General features: G+C 36.2%; 1 protein-coding gene across 1 annotated transcript in view; it reads right to left on the reverse strand.

Moving 5' to 3' along the window:
* The window catches only part of LOC134537283 (chaoptin-like), a 748,431-nt gene that overhangs the window by 300,749 nt on the left and 426,892 nt on the right, over window positions 1–20,790 (reverse strand). Inside the window, exon 3 of the mRNA XM_063377557.1 lies at window positions 16,835–16,902. The gene's annotated coding sequence lies outside the window, so the exon portion shown is untranslated. The remainder of the gene's footprint in view (window positions 1–16,834; window positions 16,903–20,790) is intronic.

A 20,790-nucleotide genomic window follows, 5' to 3' on the forward strand; every position in this document is an offset into this window, starting at 1 on the left:
TCAAATCCGTTTATATTGTTTGTAAACCCTTTAAATATATTATAAAACTTTTGTTTGAAACACTTTCTGATACAACCAACAATAGCAAAGAGTGGATAAAGAGGCGTTAAAAATACAAAAAGTAATTAATAACTAAGTCTTACTATCAAATCCTTTCAAATTGTTTGTAAATCTTATAAATTATCACAAAATGTTCTATGGAACAATTTTTTATGTGACAACGTCTAATAAATCGATGAACGCCGGCTGCACGCACGAAAAAGTGTCTCGTTACGCGCATTGTCTCGTTACGTTGTGTCCCGTTACGCTCATTTTACGCTTGCGCCGCATCTATCTCTCTTCCACTCGATTGGAACAACCATCGATTTTTTCGAGGCACATTAAACTTGAAACACTCCTGTTCGTTTCCTACTTTTCCTATCATCGTCCTATCCTGAAAATAATAACACAGATTGGAAGAAGTTAAATAGAAAACATGTATAAAAGTTATTGTTAAAATAATCTCTTCGTTAAAAGTAATAAACATATTTGAATTAATGAGTGCAAATAAAAGTAAATTTATCAATTAAATTGTAGATTTCATTTCACTCCTTCTTTGTATCCGTACAAAATAGTGATAATTCAATAAAAAAATGATTCAATTTTATTCATAAAAGTATGCAATCATTTCATCAATGTTTTGTTATGACGTTGTCACGTTAAACTATCGTCCGTAAACCGACTTTACAGACAACCAATTTTTTTTTATCGTCATCGAAGTCCAGTCGTCCGTCGAGACGGGAAGGAGGGCAGACGCTGGCCGCCGAGTTCTTCAGAGACGACGTCTTGGTGCACTTCGCCGTGGGAGAAGACGGTGCATGATACCAGGCGAGTGTGGCAACAGTAAACACCCAAGTACTGTGGGGGTTATATACGGTAATTATTTTCGGTCGTCACGCTGAAGACATATTGTGCAAAATGCCCAGTTGGCTAATCAGTAATCAGCAATTCCAAGTTGTAAATAACTAACATCATTCAAGTTGCTAAAGAGTGAGTTGCTGGGACATTTAAATATTTTTTGAAACTACTGATTTGAATAGTTTTAATAATTTTCGTGAGTTGAAATATATATATTTTTTATTTCATTGAAACATTCCACTACTTGAATATTTTTGTGGTGATTTTAATTGGCATATTGAACCTGCTGGTAGCACAAACATAAAATAATTTTGGGTAAAATCAATATGATTTGTGATATAACAGGCGACGATTCTTTGCGTTTAGCCACTGCAATTGTAATGAAGCCGGGGCTAATATGGATATTATTTAAGGTTTTATATTGTTTTTAACAGTTGCCTGTCCACGCGGGGGAGATAATCGCCAGTCTTGAAGGAGAGCGAGTAACAAGTGAGCATGTGGAATGTCCGCATTACATTTTTGTTTGTTCTGTCTGAATTGGATTTTGAAAATAAAACTAATTCTGCTTTGACACATTCGCTCGTTAATCAAAAATATCCTTCTTGTTGTTGTTTCAGAGGTGCAACATGCTAAACTGATATTTTAAATGGATGTGCTCTACGAATCGGTAACGCGGAAGGTGATAAAATGTTTTCAAATAAATCATTTGACAATGAAATATTCAATTTTTTTAAGACATGGATTGCACAAAAAGGTTAAAAAAAATCTTCAAGATTTTCGGATATGATGCCACCATCCTTGTATCTTGTTTTTTGAGGAAGATCAACAGTACGTCTTCATTAATAAGTTCTACTTCAAGATGTGTGAGAATAGGACTGACAGATTTGGCCGACTGGTTCGTCACAAAAAAATTAAATGTTGAAATCATATAAATGATTGTATATTAACTATTCCCGAGGCTAGGGAATGTCCTTAAAATTTCTTTATTGCAAAAAATGCAGAAAGTATCTACATTGAATACTAGGCGTCTGGATATTGTTTAATTGAACTGATTTAACCAATATCACACGTTTTTAATTGTTATTAAATTAGTTATTTGAAATAATTGGAGTTAAATGAATTAAGAAATCTTACATACTTTCCCTTTTATTTTCAATATTAAATACATTAATTTTCAAATTTAAAGTCACAAAATAGTCGGTCGAATTCTGACACATTCTGTTTATCATGTTGAAAACTATAATTGGCTCAAAGTTAAACCAACATTTCATATTTCCTTTGATTTCAAGTGCTATTCCCTTCAAATTCTTACTGATATATATAATATTTTATTAACGTCTCTGCCTTACCTAGAAATATTAGTGGGCGATGACTTAAGAAACCTACTTATCCCAAACACACCATTGCCCAAGGGATAATTCTAACCTGCGATCACACAAGAGAAGCAAATGTACGTTAAATCGTTTACCAACTAGGATTGCATTATTCAGAATAAATATGAAGAATAAAGCTGCTTGGTAATTATATCAAGCGCTAAATTTTTAACAATATATATTATTTTTAAATATATATTTTAAATAGCCAATATTTTAGGAATGATCCGTTTTAAGTAACTTGTCAATTATTTTTATAAAAGTAATATAAATATTAACGAAAACCCACTTTTAGAGTGGTTTTCACACCATATATTTAATGCCGTAAGCTTTTACCGTCCCAAAATAACAATAATCACCCTACGAGCCTCTTGATCATATGTGAAATATTAATTTATTCCATCGTCCTTTGTAGTTCCGGCACAAATATTTCAAATAAATTATTTTATAACCTTTATTACGCTGTTTAAAGCTGTCAGGGCGGTATTCCATAATGGGCCACTGCAACAGATTACCGCTAAGCCGCCAGCCTACCGTTGGTATAAGCACGCACCTGGTTTATTGTTGTTGGAGACGTGTTCTGCAGCTGGCAAATGCATATTCTACCCACAGGGTACAAAGACAATTATAGTCTATTCACGCCTACGTAAACCCTATTCAAATACATTGATAAAAATATATGTACTATATATACATACATGACTGCAAAAACTTTTCGATCAAAACTGTGTTTATTGTGGTGTATATAAAAATTAAATATTCTGGGTATTGGAAAAAATTGTTACAAAAAAATTACAATGTATCATAAAAATATAAATAAAAATTTTTGGCTTGATAGCAACATTTATTTTAAATTCTTTTAAAAATGTTAACTGTTAAAAATTGCTCGAATTACGGACACTAGTCACAGGTAGCTCATAAGGATATTTGTAACACATGAATGTTAATAAAAGCTCCCAAAAAATTAACGACAATCGGATAACACTTTAAAATTGTTATAGATTTACCAACAGGATTTTTTTTTTACTTATTGCCAGGCCAAACAGTTTTTCTTGTTAACGTACAAATATAAAATTGTCACGAGGACTCTAGCGACGATGCTGGCCAGCAATATACTCTCCTTGCCTGCGGTTCGATCGCGATGCAGGTAGCTATCTCCCATCCCTCCACTACCGCTACGCGCCTAATCCGATTAGCGGCGGCGCCTCGCTGGTCCCATTTCTCTTGCCCCTCCCCCCCCCCCCCCCCCAGAACTATGCCATTGAGCTCGAAGATTCTCAGTGTCTCTCGATGGTTCGACACGTTCCCAGAGCCCCGCCTGCGTGAAGTGGCTTAACGAGGACGCCGTTGTTCTCGGAGCTTCGTGTGTAAAGTCGGGGAATTATAATGGCGTGACACTTTGGGGGAGGCTACGGGAATTTTCCAGGTCGGGACTCATCAGGTGTTTAAGACGGGAAGCCTACGATTCACTCGTCCTTCTGGACATACTCGAATACTCACGTTGGCAAGCCTTCTTTTCACAGACGAAAGAGCCAAACCCGAAGTTCCCCGAAGTTCATGCACGCTTTTTTTTTCCGTTCTATCACATTGTATAAACCGGTGTGGCATCAAATTTTGCGGTCGATTAGGATAGGTTAGCTACATTATAAATACTTTAAAACATTGTGGATGGTTGGTTATATTAGGTAAGTATAGTTACATAAAAAATACTGTCAAATCATTTTATGGTTGCTTAGCAAATAACTTTTTAATATGTATAGTCTAAGATCCCAGAGCGATAAGACATAACTTATTTTCACACAGATGAAACCTTAGTTTCTCAGTAGTGTCTCGCTTGCTTGTGGAGCTCGCCCTGTGACACCTGGCCAGGTACCAGGTGAGAAATTTAACTAAAAATAAGAGTTATTTTACTTAAATTTGTATGGCTGATTTATATATATATATATTGTAGAATATTATTCTGAAGTCGTATCATAAGTGTCAGACACTTATTATGGACCAGAACTTTTGTCAGACGCTTTAAAGCTCCACAAAAAATAAATTAACTTTACTTATTTTTACATGTCTGATTTTTAAATATGTTATTAAAGTAACTATTACAAAGTTATATTTCATCAGTTAGACAAATTGTAGTCACAAAACATCCGCTAAACACAAAAAATATTCAGCCAGGAGTACGAGTGCGAGAGCACTGTGCGCTTGCGTCTCAGAGTAAAGAATTTAAATATATAAAGAATACTTACTGCTTTCTATCCAAGATTTTTGCATCTCTATTTCAATAAGATAAACTTTAACGTTATGGCTATAATTAATAAATATTGAAGTAAAATAATTTATTGCATATATTTAGGATAATTAATATATTCGGAGCTATTTTGTTTTATTAGGAATTATTTTTATGTTATTGTAAAAAATATTGAACTAGTCGTATACATTTTAATTATTTTTTCTTCTTTTGCTGTTACTTCCTGCAATAAGAGTAAAATAATATTGCCATAAGTCTTCTGGCACTGAAACTTCACCGTCCTTAAGGTCATGTACAGATAAATTATTTGGCAATTTTTTTTCTCAGCTTGCAATACTGATTTCCTCAATATTAAAGCAGCCTTATTAAGAATGTCCCGATCATTTAAATTTTCTAGTAACTCCTCATCAATGACTGAAACATGTTTTGGAGCAAGTAGCTTCTTATTTTGACGCATTAGAAACTTGATCTCCTTCATAAATACTTTATTTATTTTATTCTCTAAGTTATGAGGAGTGAAATTCCCCATAACTTCTTTAGAGTTTCCTACTTCCTCGTTAAATAACTCCTTGTAGTGTCTGTGGACATATGTAAGAAAGTAACATCGACCTTTTTCAATGACATTTTGTTGAATAAAATCACAAATTTCATCAAAAACAGCCTGATTGTGTTGACGAAGATCATGCCAAGAGGTTTTATCTGTATTTTCTTTGAATATATTTTATACGAATATTCCAATTGACATTTTTTGTAATAGTATATTGTTGAGTCCGTTACATTTTGCACTTTTTCAATTAATTCAGCTAAGTCTGCCTCTTCATCATTTAATTTCTTTAAGAAATCGTTTTCATTGCACACATGCAATGGCAGTCTTTCAGTTTATGTCTTTTAGTATTTTGGTCACAATAAATACATGTCTGGTTTCCGTCAGTATTTATATCACTTTAAAATGAAGTATTATGAGAAGAGGAATCAACAGTACATTCAAATGCCACACAAGGTTCTTCAGCATTACATGACACCGGTTCAACTGATTCTAATTCAACACTTGGCTCAACACTTGGCTCAGGTATTACAATAGGTTTAGACATAGTACTAGCTGAACTTGAGTTTGATACTACATCTGAATCCGGAACTGAAGAATTATTTTGTTGACTTGAGGTAGATGTTGTACATGTATAATTATTAGTACTAAAATTACTTGGTAGGCTTGATGTCGATGCAACTGACGTTCTTTCAACAATATTCGATGATTTTCTTTCTTTTTTTTTTTAGCATTTTTTGGTTTTTCTGGAACGGCGGAATAATACTTTTTTGGCAAAGCAGTAAAATTTTTGTAACATTCTCGATGATAACCATTATCATACAAATCATCCGGTAAAACTACGTCTTTGAATTTTAGGTAGTGGATTATTCGTTGCTTTAAAACATTTTTGCACTTTTTAAATGTCTCTTCGGTAAATAACTTTAATATATCATGAGTCTGTTGAAAAAATGTACATTCCAATTTTTTTCTTCCATTATATTCACTATTGCAAATAACTTAATATCAGTCACAAATTACACGATGTAAACAACAAAAACATGTGCTCTCACAGACCCGAACTATACTGTATATTATAGGTTGTGCGCAAAGGGCACATACACAGTAGATTGTAACAGATTGTGAGACCGAGTTATTATGGACGTCTCACTCGCTCTGAAACGATGCGCACAGTGCTCTCGCGCTCGTACTCCTGGCTGAATATTTTTTGTGTTTAGGGGATGTTTGGTCACTACAATTTGTCTAACTGATGAAATATAACTTTGTAATAGTTACTTTAATAACATATTTAATAATCAGACATGTAAAAATAAGTAAAGTTAATTTATTTTTTGTGGAACTTTAAAGCGTCTGACAAAAGTTCTGGTCCATAATAAGTGTCTGACAGTTATGATACGACTTCAGAATAATATTCTACAAAATATATATAAAAATCAGCCATATAAATTTAAGTAAAATAACTCTTATTTTTAGTTAACTTTCTCACCTGGTACCTGGCCAGGTGACACAGGGCGAGCTCCACAAGCACGCAGGTATTCAGAGCACACGAGACACTACTGAGAAACTAAGGTTTCATCTGTGTGAAAATAAGTTATGTTTTATCGCTCTGGGATATTACTCTAGTAGCTATCCAGGGCTAGGAAACTGTTTACATGATTTCTCAGTATATTTAATGTAGTGTAGCTATCCTAACCAAATGAACCGTCCACAATGTTTTAAAGTATTTATGACGTAGCTTACCTAACCTAATTTACCATCAGTTATCATGAGTTGTATATTTATTTACAATGAACAAAAAAAAAAACCGAAGATGCACGATCGGGCGTTTTGGCTCTCTCGTCTGTTGAAAGAAGGCTTGCCAACGTGAGTATTCGGGTATGTCCAGAAGGATGAGTGAATCGTAGGCTTCCCGTTTAAGACGGAGGCCGGCCTGCGAGTGACAGAAGCTGGTGGCGATACCAGTGAATTCTTGGAACGATGAGACGGTGAAAGTTGAAGAGGGCGAGTGACGCCTTGAGGGGCGAAAGTAGACAAGCGACGGGCTTCGTGTGCACAAAGATTGGAGGATCGGGGACAGAAGCTTCTAGGTGTTGTGTGTGCGGCGGACGTGTGAACAGTGCGACACAGTGTGTCTGGACAGAGGTGCGTGGTAAGGAACGAGCAGTAGAGAGAGCCACTGTCGAACGAAGCTCCAATGGGGAGAGTGAACAGTGGACTGAATTAAAGTTATTAATTTATTGGTGGACAGACATTTAGAGCGATGCAATTTAAATAATAGTGTAAATATCAGCCATGAAATGAAACTGTAATTTAATTAATTTCGCTATCCATTCCGGACTTATTTTCCACTTGTAAAAATATTATCAATTTTTTAAAAAAATTTCCGTGAGAAACATAATTCCAATAACTTATCTAAAGAAACGACCATTTGTTGTGTTCTCACAAAATCATGAAAAACACGGAGTTGCAACAAAACTTTTATTTGTCACACATAAATATCTTATAAAATGTTAAATGTTGTAATTGTAGGACCAAGATAAAACTTATTACACTAGGTATAAAATTTTAATTTGTAAAAAAAAAGCAGTCTTTTCGTCGTTGTTTAAAAAGGAAGTCTTCTGAATGTGGCAATCGTGTCGACCGTAGTCAAAAAGAAGAACCGATAACAGTGGTTGATAGGTACTGGAATAAGTGGCAAATTCGGACACGGAAAGAAATGGTAGAATCCTGAGAAACTCCACCACTTTTTCCTTTCCCTCTTTTTCACCGCTCTTTAACACTTCAGTGTTACCGATAAATGATCTTATGGAAATCCCAACTAGGGAATTTTTACCCAAAAGTCACTGCGTGTAGTTGTCTCGGACTGATCACCTATCTGACTATCAGGTTACTGATTAAGTTACTGGCAGAAATAGTTTCAAGTTTATTTCTTAGTACTCATTTTCTGACATACCCTTGAAGATAACAAGTTTAATTTGTAAGTTCAATTTAGTTTTCAAGATTTTTTCTTAAAATTTATTTTGTTAATGAAAATAAATAAGTTTAGTTTTGAGTATAATGTTTTAAATATTTAGTGCTTATTTAAAAGTTAATTGTGTTTATTTTTTATAAATTAAATCAATTACACCCAATTTAAACTTCCTGTAGTAGTCGGAACCTTATCGATACCACAGATTTGTTTTTCCTGGTTTATTGGAGTTTTAATTAATGATTTTTCCACACACGAGTGTTTTATGGATTGAGATGAGATGAGCATTGTAAGTTAAGTTGATTTCTACCGTATACGCATTTAAGTGAATCATGAGTTTGAATGATTTAACTCTTACCATCTGCCTTTATTTATTTTCCAACATTGGAGTATACAGGCGTTCCATGTAGCATTTACAAATTAGTGAATTATTTAGAGGACGTGTTGATATTCATTGTACTATCGACACCAAGGGAAAATGAAACCACGCACACTGCCTTTCCCCTTCACCAGAATAAATCCACTGGGTCACGGCAACATCCGCCAAGTTACCAACATAAAAAAATTTCCCTTGTTTTACCCTATCTACTGCTAATCGAATTCGAATCGCTTTCATGATGGGAGAGAAATATGAAACTTTTTTGAAAATTTTTATTATAATGTTTGTCTGATAGGCAATTTTCATGAATAACGATTCAATCATCCCCTTTTTATTGACTGTTGACATAAATATTTGACGAATCCAGACGATAGCAACTCACGCCCAAGCCTTCCCTCGAATTCGAATTCAAGCTTTCAGAAATTACGGTAAAGTAACGGACATTTTAATAAAGAATAAACCTCAAATAAACGGAGATTTCTTCGTAATTTCAAATACCTAAATCTTCGTAGAAACTACGCCGTATTTCGACTTCCAAGTTTCATTCTAAAACAAAGGTAAACACACACGTTGAAAAAAAATGTTCTTACTGTCTTACTCTAGACTTAACACGTTTTTTTAAAAAGGTTTTTTTCTTATATCAAGAATATTCTATCTTATTGATGTTCAAAGTACGTCGAATCAGTGTCCGTAAAATTAAGAACATCCCTGGATGATTTTTAACCAGAGTTCTTTCGTAAATTAAAGGTGATAATTTCAACAGTGCACACGGAAAGCCAGCGTGCATTCTACTTCGCTGCGGAGGTCGGTTTATGAAAACCAGATCATATTTTAGGCAGGGAAATTAACTTTAAAAGGAAAAAAGTTTCAGTTTTATATTACATTTATTTCACATTATCCTTACTACAAGAAATATAAAAACTTAGGAACCCAATTCATAAAATTTTCAAAGTTATATTTTCCAAGCTTGTGATTTATAAGTTGTATGATCGTTTATATAAGTTTTGTTATAGATGTTCCGAGTTATATGTAACTTATATATTTCTAATTTATGGCTTCTGTTTTGATTTGCTAGCTTACGTTTTTTTTTATATCTTTGAAATTTTGTGTTTCTAGAGCGCGTGTAACGAATTCATAACCGATTTATACAGCACAGAAGCAAAAGGTCATACTCGGGATTGAAGCTTGGTTTGACCGTCCTAAATTAAATCTGTTTGCCATTTGTTTTGGATTCTTTAAGTTACAATATGAAGAGCATTAACAATATATTAAAGTTATTAAAAGGGGGCCGGCCCGATATTATTAAAACAAGTCATACTATACTTTTAACAACAGATAAATCACAGAACAAAAATTTGAAGTATTCTTCCTGACATATTATAGCATGCTAGATTCGTCCACTTATACAGTGATTATAGTTTCATCTAAATATTTTCACATATTCTTGTTGTTTAAGTTCCTTATGCCACTGTTCGCTGGTATTCATTAAGATAAGTTTGTTCGTTGGTTGTAAGGGAGAAGTTATAATTCTAAATATCACCCAGGGCTTCAAAGTTGGACGTCTGGCCGGGATAAAGCTCTTCTTAAAGAGGCTCGAAGCTCGAGGTTCTGGACAACATGATGGGTGCAGTTTCGGTGCCCAAATGTTGGACCCAAACAGGGTGTAGCTCCTGGACTCACGAATAGTCTCGCGCAGAACTCAAAAAGGCGCGGACCGAGAATAGCGCGGAGGACGCGGAAGAAACCATGATTTAGGAAAATAAAAAAAATAATACAATTTAAAATAAGACATAACTTGTTGCCTAATGACAACGAATGACTGACTACTACTACATTTTTAAACTGGGATCACATCCCTTAACACTGCTGATTACATTCCTTATTCGAAAGAGTTCGTCGTCGCCGCGAAAAAGCCTCTCAATAGAGGGGACGCTGAGATGACGCGGTAAGAAGCCGAAGTCTAAGTGCCCCAATGGCGGACAATTCTCCTAATTAAAACGGTTGCTCGGCCCTAGGGAAAAGAGGGGGAAGGTTCGGCTCTGGGCCGAGAACTTCCGGAGGTGACCGAGGTGGGCGTAACAACAACACATCAGTTGATGCGCCGAAGGACGAACACCGCGTTCTCCACCGGCGGGCACGGAAAGCAACATACAATCGACTTTTACTGGACGCGAAAGGAAAGCATAGGGCCTTATGGCGCAGCCCGTGCTACTCTCTGGAGGCCTAAAGGGGAAGGACAGAAGGAGGTTATCAAAGTCGCCACCAGGTGTCGCGGGTGGTCTATATCTGCACATATTTTTTTCTGTGGCAAATCGTCCTTGAAGTAGGCCACTGCCTGGCGAGTTCACATCAGGGCAAAGATCCTGGGCTAAATTCTGAGAACCAAAAGGGGGGGACTGGGGGCCGAGGGTGGACAAAAAAACGCAACGAGGCTGGGAAAATGCGTCCTAACGTGACTTTCTATGAGTGAACCTAAGACGTATGCGTGACGGGAAGAGCTGGTCTCAGCTCGACTCTGAGAAATGGTAACAACTCGTCCAGAGCTGTTGTGTGCAAATTTAGTAATGCAAGGAAATAATATTACAGACCACGGACGTTACTGCAAGCGGGAGAAATGTCATCCGGGCTGCTAACGATGTCTTTAGACTTGCAAAAGATCAGATTGGTCCCTGAGAAAAGGTGCCTCGGGCTACTGCCGCAAAGTTTAACTAAGTAGAGTACACCAGCCTAACAAAGTGTAAATCACCCTTTTGTAACCAATAAATATTAAAAATAAAATTTCCAAAAATAAATTAAAATTATAATAACAATAAAAAAACGTGCCGAATAACATAATTTCCAGCACAACTACCGTTACATTATTTTTAGCGAAATCACTCGCACGTGAATAATGGCATGACTCTTTAAGCCTTCGTCACATTAGGCTACAGTCAGCAGCAGTGGCTGGTAAAGATTCATCATTGCCGAGAGGAGCGTAATGTGAAAATTTCTTCTTTAGAATCACGACGAGAGTTTCAAAAGTGTGTCCAACCATTTTTTTTTATTTTCATAAAAGTCACAGAAAAAAATAATTAATCCCGCAGAGTTTAATTCGTTCATCATCTTCTTGAAAGGTTAAGTCCTTATCATTTCCTTTAATACGTTCATTGGACGAACTGTCCCATGAACCTCATACTTCCTATAAACATTTTTTTTTTAAATTGGTTGTCTGTAAAGTTAGTTTACGAACGATAGTTTAACGTGACAACGTCATAACAAAACATTGATGAAATGATTGCATACTTTTATGAATAAAATTGAATAATTTTTATTGAATTATCTCTATTTTGTATAACTACAAAGAAGGAGTGAAATTAAATCTACAATTTAATTGATATATTTACTTTTATTTGCACTAATTAATTCAAACATGTTTATTACTTTAACGAACAGATTATTTTAACTTTAACTTTTATACATGTTTGCTATTTAAGTTCTTCCAATCAGTGTTATTCTGTTAAGGATAGGACGATGATAGGAAAAGTAGGGAACGAATGGGAGTGTTTCGAGTTTAATGTTCCTCTAAGACGTCAAATCGATGGTTGTTCTAATCGAGTGTAAGAGTGATAGATGCGGCGCAAGCGTACAATGAGCGTAACGGGACACAGAGTAACGGAACAATGTGCTTACGGGACACTTTTTCGTGCGTGCAGCTGGCGTTAATCGATTTATTAGACGTTGTCACGTCAAAAAATCTATAACATGATTTACACACATCTAAATAAATAAATAATACTAAAAAAAAAGTTTTAAATTAAGATGTGGTCAGGTTTTCTAATTTTTCTAAAGGTACAATGCTCGTCCTGGACGCGACCGAACGAACTCGGGCTTGCGTCGAAGTGTGCAGTCGAAGTGCGCGTCGTCGTGAATTTCACATCCGCACCTTTGGCTGTGCCGTGTTTGAGTTGCGGGGGCGTGGCGGTGTGCGCGCGGGGATGTGTTACCAGGGAAGGGGAATTGTAGGGGGGGGGGGGACAGCGCTCCCTTCGGCAACCACCATTGTGTGCTGCGCTCGTCCGGTCAACAGCTCCCGCTCTAAGGCTCGGACATTTAGGAGGGGTAGCTAGACGAGGTTTGGATGGAGAGGGGTAGGCACAGGTTCCCAGCCCCTTCGCCTCTCCCCAATCCCTTCCGAGACTATCCCGCACGGAGGCGGCGCTGCGTCAACATGGGCTGCCGCGCGATAATCATCGTCCACGCGAGCCTACCCTGCTGCGAGAACTCTCCTCCCCCCCCCCCCTCCCATCAACACCACCGCCAATCGCTCGGGAATCATCCGGCATTGCTATCGACGTTCCGTTACTTACGCGCCCTTCTCTATGCGCACCTAAAAAAAATTTTTTTTTCCGCGAAGTCCACGCGCGACAGGAGTGAAACTCTTTGCTTATTATTAGGGGCAGGCATTTTTCGCGAAAACATCCGAACACTTATTAGACTGCAACAAGGTGTACCAGCACCAGTGGTTTTTTTTTCCTTGTGATTGGCGGCCGTCTGCGAGAGAAGTCGTTGCCTTATTTGACCGGGGGCCACTCAGGACTCGTTTGCTTCCGCACTGAATCACTGTGATTGGTGTTGTAACAATCGATGTGTACCTGGGAGAAACTCACCCAATCACGAAACACAGACGATGCTACAGTGATTTAACTTTCATTTAGTCTCGAAATCTTTTCGTGAAATCTGCATGGCCCACTTTAAAATTGCACCTTTGACAACTAATTATGCAAAAAATGTAGGCGATCATCTATATATATATATATTCCTTTTTTAAGTACGGCCACACAAATTGTCAGCCAAGTTTAACCGCATGGAACGTAATTATAAAATAATGACCTGGCATTGGACATAAACACTTAAAGGTGAGTCAACCTGCCAACCATTTATATAAAGACAGGATAAAATTCGAGGGGTACAACGATCTTCATGAAGGACTCCACAGTCCTGTGTTACACTCTGGTCGATTACAACTGCCCGTTGGCTGCTGAACGCGTGTGTCTCGAATCGTCACTTATTTAGTGTCAGTTCTGCTATTGGCGAAAAACTGTCATCATCAACTGTGAAATAATGAAAGATTTTTATTCAGCCCATCTCGAAATTCATGCACAGATTTTTTGTCCGGTGTTCGCCAATGATAAGGCACTGTTTACATGCACAACTTTTTGCAATCTAGTTTGTTTAATGTTTAACTTTGCCAGTCCCTGAGCACAGTAAATATCAAGCCTTATCATACAAGCTTTATTCCACCAGCCACCGTTCGCGTGGCGGCCTCGTTCTGTACAGCAGGAATATCTCTGATGTCTGAGGCATTCGCGAGAGTTGAAGCCATTGGCTACAAGCCCTTTTCATAACCCTACCCCCCCCCACCCCCCCCCCCCCCCCCCCCGGTTAGGACCAGGAGAACTGCTCGTCACGGGAGCAGTATGGGTTTTAGTGTCATCTTCATCCCCTCGGCACATTTGTGCCTTGAATACCTCGCCGGTTAAAATGGGCCACTTAGCCGCGTTTTACAGGCGCGGCGCCATTCGACAGGACGTTTGCCACACTCGCAGGGAGGCATTCCCGACAATCCAGAGGAGAAAAGAACGATTTGGGTCGTGATGTCTGAGGCGAACGATTATTACTATGTAGAGGTTTCATCACCAGTCATGGGCCTTAAACATTTTCTAGCTCACAATCACCCGAGGATCTCACATTTTTTTATGAGAAACTTCTCACGCGTTTCGTTTGACGGAAACAGTACTTAAACGACTTTAACAACCTACTACTTTAAAACATGTTTGTGCACTTTTGGATCGCAAAAAAAAAAAAAAAAGACAGAAAACAGTAAAATTTATTACATTCCTACCAACAGAGTACAATATTTTACGTACACTGTGAAAAGTGTTTTAAGATTAGCAGGTATACATAAAAAATTAAAATTTTTCGTTCTTTAAATTAGTGCTTATGCGCATGACTGAATCATATGCAATTGCAATTCTTATTTGAAGCTCAAATGACAATATCAATACTTAAATGTATTCCGTTTGACGTCTTGACGAATCGTGAAAACCTATTATTGGTATTTTATTTAAATGAAATTTTAACCTGCATGGTTTTAATTGCATTTAGCTCTAGAAAATAAATTGTCTAATTAGTAAATTTTAACATTAAATTGTATTTCACGCTTAAATTTCTAAAGAAATAAATATATATTCAGCAATGGCATTCACAGCCCCAAATATTTCCAACCTAAACATTTGTTATAATAGCGTTTAAAGCTTCACACCTCACCCACGTCCACAAAACGTGTTATAATAACAGTTAACCCCTGGCGAAAGCGCAAAAAAAAATTCAGACCTTTCCTTTCAGCAAGTATAGTATTTACAAGACCAAAAATACAAAACAATAAATAAATAAAGATCTTAAGCTTCAACTCAAATGATTATTATTCAGTACCAAAAAAACACAGATAAATGTGCAGTTCCGGTTCACGCCGTAGATTTTCCGTGAAAACCTCTGACTTGCTTTTTATAGGATTGCGAGCATATTTACGAGTCATATCAGACGTCATCTTTAATTATTTTGTAATTTTATATTCCATACCGATTTTCACTTGCCTTCCGTGGAATATGTTTATTGTCTCGCTTTGGGTCCTAGCAGTGCTCTGAAAGCTCTTAACAATGACCCCAGAATGAATGTCCTATGTAAACGCGTAAATGCTACACCATTTCATAACTTTACACAAAACTACTTCGTAACAATCACGCGCATGCGCCTACACTGGTACGATGACGTCACAGGCAAAACAAATACTGCGCGACAAACACGTGCAGACATGATCTATCCGTTGTGGGCTCAACCAATGAAAACGCCTTATTAGTCTCGTAGTTACTAGCGATTCAAACCTGGCGGTATCTTGTCACACAAGAAAGTTCGGCCGTCTATTATTGTGAACAGCGAATAGACGTTTTCACGTCAAAAATCAGGGAGTGCCCAATGCATGCATAACTACATGGACACTGAGTAAAGCTACTTTTCGTCCGCTGATGGTCTGCCTTAGGTAAGCGAGATACCTGAAACATGGCGAAGTGTAATAATAACGTTATTGGCAGTAACTGTGTTAAACCACGGAAATTATAATTCATACTAACAGCTTATCATTAGGGGTGACTAATGTTTTGAGTGCACCAATATGGCGATGGTGAGGTCAAACCTTTTATTCAGTAACATTTACACTGTGCCATCTTTCGGAAATGTTCAACTCCATGTTAAAAACACATCGTCAAAGCTTAGAAATGTAATGTAAACTGTTAACCTATTCCGTTCGTGTCGTCGAATCATTAAGAGAAAATGTCGATCATACCACTTCGCCTCACTCGAACACTTAATAGCTTCCGACTGGTTGATGGATTAATTGTAACTATTTTCAGTGCACACCAGTAATGCCAATGTTGTATATTGTGATTCAGTGTAGAGCAATTAAAAAAAAGAACACTAAATAACCATTTTAAATTGAAATCATAGATGTCATTTACAGGATTCCTCTTTTATAGGTAACATTTTATGGATAATTAGCTCGGTCTACCGGTCATGTATTTTTTTCTATACTTTAATACTTCGTAGTAAACTTTTAACAGTAAGGTCCTTTGTAGCTTTCAGTGCGCTTTCATAAAATTTAATTGTTTCAAAATCCTTAATGTATTATGGCCCTGTCTCACATATTATGTTGGTTATTTCCTTCTCTTGTCATTTGTATTATTTAAGATATTTACTTGTTTAAGTATCATGATAGCTCTCTTGCATATAATGTTTCATCTTAAATTTTCTCAAAATATATTATTTAAATATTCTGATATTTATAAAAAGTAACGCACAATTTTAGAATATATGATCACGTGTACGCCATTTTACAGTTTAGTAAATGTCTGAGAAAATTTTGTGAACAAAAAAAATTATTTTAAGAAATAAAATTAAAATATTTTTTTTTTTTTTGTAATTTTTACAATGAAAATTCTTGACAACTCAGTTGCTGACGATATCGCTTGTAAAATTGCAAAACAGATCCTTGTACCATTTGTAATCGTGCCATTACAAATGGTTGGTAACTGAGTTTCCAAGGATTTTCCTTGTAAAAGTAAGCATTTGTAATTGTACTATTACAAGTGGTACAAACCTCTGCCTTGAAGTTTTATAAGTCATATCGTTGGCAACTGGGTTTCCAAGTTTTTTCCTTGCAAAAAGTACAAAAAGTTTTAGAGTAAAGCATATTCATTGTAAAAGTAAACTCGGCGTATCATACACCGAAACTAAAAAAAAATCAAGTGTTCTATAAACATATTAAAAAGATTGTATAATAAATGAGTATTATTATAAATATATATTATACAAAATAAAAAAAATAAAAACTACTCACCATTCAAAAAATGTTGTTCTTTGTCCAGGATGTACTCGCGCAGAATGCCCTGACCATCTCCGCTGCATCTAGAAAGATTGCAAATGTCAGTGTAAACAGTTTATTTAACACAACAACTAATTGGCATTTACAATAGCTTTATTCAATTTATATTTTATGCGAAAGATACCTAATTCAAAAAGTACCATTAAAAATACACATTTGAAAATTAATTTTAAAAAAAATTGTTTAAAATAAAAAAATTTCCATATTTGATACGTAGATAAGTTCACTATTTAAAAATGTTGTCATATAGTTTTTTTGTGTTCCATTCATTGTAATTTTCCGTTTAGTTTACTTGTTATGGGTTTCAGTCACTTTCGCTGACATGTAGTTCGTAATGGAATCTTCCTAGGCTACGTGAGCCAATAATATAAAAAAAAAAAACTATTTAAATGTATTTGGAAGAGATTAATCATAAGAGCATAAAACTTTTGGCAACGTTTTAACAAGTCTGGAATTCGGCAGAGAAAGTCATTTTGGTCATTTTATGTCGACATTGTTCAAATATAGGTATGTTTCCTATTCATCGTGAACTGTGTAAGTGGTATATAGTCTGAAGATTCCCTTGTCGTGATTTTATTTAAGAGATCTTTTGTATGCGTGTCCCGTTTAATTTTTGTTCTATCAATCACTATCTTTTTTTTTTGTTCCCATGGCACTGGAAAACAACCAGTAATCTTGACACCTCGGTTCCAAACGTACATTAAACAGGACATATCACACTAATTAGTTCTGACGCGTACGTAATCACGACATATTGCTGAATTATTTTTTCCCGTGTCACCCTTTCCTCCCCCTAACCCCCAATTCATGGTTGAAGAGTTGAATTTGTTTTCGCAAAAAGCAATAGCAATAGCAATATTGCCAACCTCGTTTCATTCAACGTATGACTGCATCAACACTTGGCTCGAAATTATTATTTTTTTCTGCTTACATCCATCGCAAAATTAAAACACATTTCAATCATTTACGCCAGCGTTAATAAAGTACCAAAAAAAAATCAATTGTTTTGTCACAAAATTAACAAAGGGAATTTGTGATCTGAAGTATTATAATTACTTGCTGTATAGCTCACTGAAAAACAAACAAACAATTTTCAAATCAATTCTATTTGTAAAATACGCAATAAAGAGCATAAGCATCATTTCCTAAGGTATATTCATGCTATTCATTGAAATTAAATTAAACCATCAATCGTTTACATTGTTTTTCTAATAAATTCATTAAATACAATTTAAAATTTATTATAAGTTACTATTTTTTAACATTTTTTTCCGTCACTGAGAACTTAACATTTATTTCCCATTCATTTGTTTTTACAAGCTGGATATTTTAAAACACTTATTTGGTGATTCCATAATTAACTGTATAACTTTACGATAGTATAAAGAACGTTAAAATAATAAATTTCTCGTAATGAAAAATAAAAAATTATAATAAATCAAAAGAGATAATAAATGCGTGAAAAAAAAAATTGGTTGTCTGTAAAGTCGGTTTACGGACGATAGTTTAACGTGACAACGTCATAACAAAACATTGATGAAATTATTGCATACTTTTAGGAATAAAATTGAATCATTTTTATTGAATTATCACTATATATTATTTATGGATACAAACAAGGAGTGAAATTAAATCTACAATTTAATTGATAAATCTACTTTTATTTGCACTCATTTATTCATATATGTTTATTACTTTAACTAACAGATTATTTTAACTATAACTTTTATACATGTTTGCTTTTTAACTTTTTCCAATCTGTGTTATTCTGTTAAGGACAGGACGATGATAGGAAAAGTAGGAAACGAATGGGAGTGTTTTCAAGTTTCATGTGCCTCGAAACAGTCAAATCGATGGTTGTTCCGATCGAGTGGAAGAGAGATAGATGCGGCGCAAGCCTACAATGAGCGTAACGGAACACAGCGTAACGGGACAACGAGCGCAACGGGACACTTTTTTTCGTGCGTGCAGCCGGAGTTCATCGATTTATTAGACGTTGTCGCGTCAAAAATTAACTTGTCTCGCTTGACGGACACGACAAAATGTCACTTCCTTGGCTAACGCTGATTTTCTCCTTGAGTTCCTCGCGAAAAAAAAGTCTCGTGGCCATGAGCATGCGTCTGAAAAAACACCTGCATTCCAAAAAATACCTTATATATGTTCCGCGTCCAGATGAAGTTCCGGAAAGGGGTGTTGAAGGAGGGTATTGGAGGGGGGGGGGGATGGCGGCGACGATTGAATTCTTCAAGCAAAGGGAAACGAATGGACCCACATGAATATCAAGGAGCCCCCCATCGGCCCGTGTGACCTCGCCGAGTTTATTGGCGGGAGAGCGATCGTCAACCTTCTTTTGGCTGCGGCGAAATCCAATATTCCTCAGGAGACGGACGCCGGAGAACCCTCACTTACACGTTTCCCGTAAAAAAAAAAAAAAAGTCTTCTTTCCCCGGGATCAACCCAAATAGAAACTACGAAATGCAGGGGCACGTAGAATATCATATCTTATAAAAAAATAAAATAAAATAAAATCTGACGGAAATTCTTTTACGAGAAAGCTTATTTATGACGGACTTCCACACCACAGCCTTCCAGCTACTGTGTACATTTACGATATCGACTCTGCCGTGTCGTTTCGTCAAAAACTGTTCAAAAATTAAATCCAAGTGTTTATAGTCTGTCCTACAATTTTCCCAACGGACAAAAATACACCGCGTCTGGTGCCACTAATTCGTATAATGTGACTTTCGTGATCACCTAGCGACGCACCAAAAGTCTAGTATGCAAAAAAAAAAATTGGCGATATCGAAACTATCTTGGAATATTTTTGTACACTTTAATGGCCATAACAAGAAATAATCGCAACTTAAAACATAACTTTAAAAAACATTAGAAATAAGGGTCTATTTTTGTGTGATGGTGCTGCTTTTTTTCCCGTAACAACAGTATCTACGTTGGCGAAGCGTCCGCTACTATGCGTTGGAACTAGTTTATAGCTTCGCGCGGGGCACCATTTATTACGACATTTTCCCGATTTGTTTTCTTGCTGGGTCTCCGTTTGGACACGTTCTGTAATACGGCACGCGAATCAGGTTATGGCTGCATCCCGAAAAGTCTGAAATACCATCCTGGGAGTTCAAACTGAAACTTCAACGAATCGTATTCAGTCTATAGCAAAAAAAAATAAAAAATTGGTTGTCTGTAAAGTCGGTTTACGGACGATAGTTTAACGTGTCAACGTCATAACAAAACATTGATGAAATAATTGCATACTTTTATGAATAAAATTGAATATTTTTTAATTGAATTATCACTATTTTGTATGGATACAAAGGAGTGAAATGAAATCTACAATTTAATTGATAAATTCACTTTTATTTGCGCTCATTAATTCAAATATGTTTATTACTTAAACGGACAGATTATTTTAACTATAACTTTTATACATGTTTGCTATTTAACTTCTTCCAATCTGTGTTATTCTGTTAAGGATAGGATGATGATAGGAAAAGTAGGAAACGAATGGGAGTGTTTCAAGGATGATGTGAAGGAAAATGGCTTACCCAACACCAAGATGCAGTCAAAAATAATACCTATATTTGCGCCACGGACTCGTCTCAATGCTAGGAGGTTCAGGTTAGCAAAGAGCAATATAAAATGAGCGTAACGGGACACAACGAAACGGTACAATGTGCGTAACGAGACACTTTTTCGTGCGTGCAGCCGGCGTTCATCGATTTATTAGACGTTGTCACGTCAAAAACATCTCATTTCAATGCGCACTTTTTCCCTGTGACGACGGAACAAAGAACTTGTAGGTTGGATTCCAGAGTAGTTTCCACGAAAATTCTGTAACGGAAACTGCAAATAACCTTTCAGTTGATTTTAGGTGCAATCTTGGCTGGAAGACCGTA

Source organism: Bacillus rossius, chromosome 12 (genome assembly GCF_032445375.1).
Source record: "Bacillus rossius redtenbacheri isolate Brsri chromosome 12, Brsri_v3, whole genome shotgun sequence".
NCBI lineage: Eukaryota > Metazoa > Arthropoda > Insecta > Phasmatodea > Bacillidae > Bacillus > Bacillus rossius.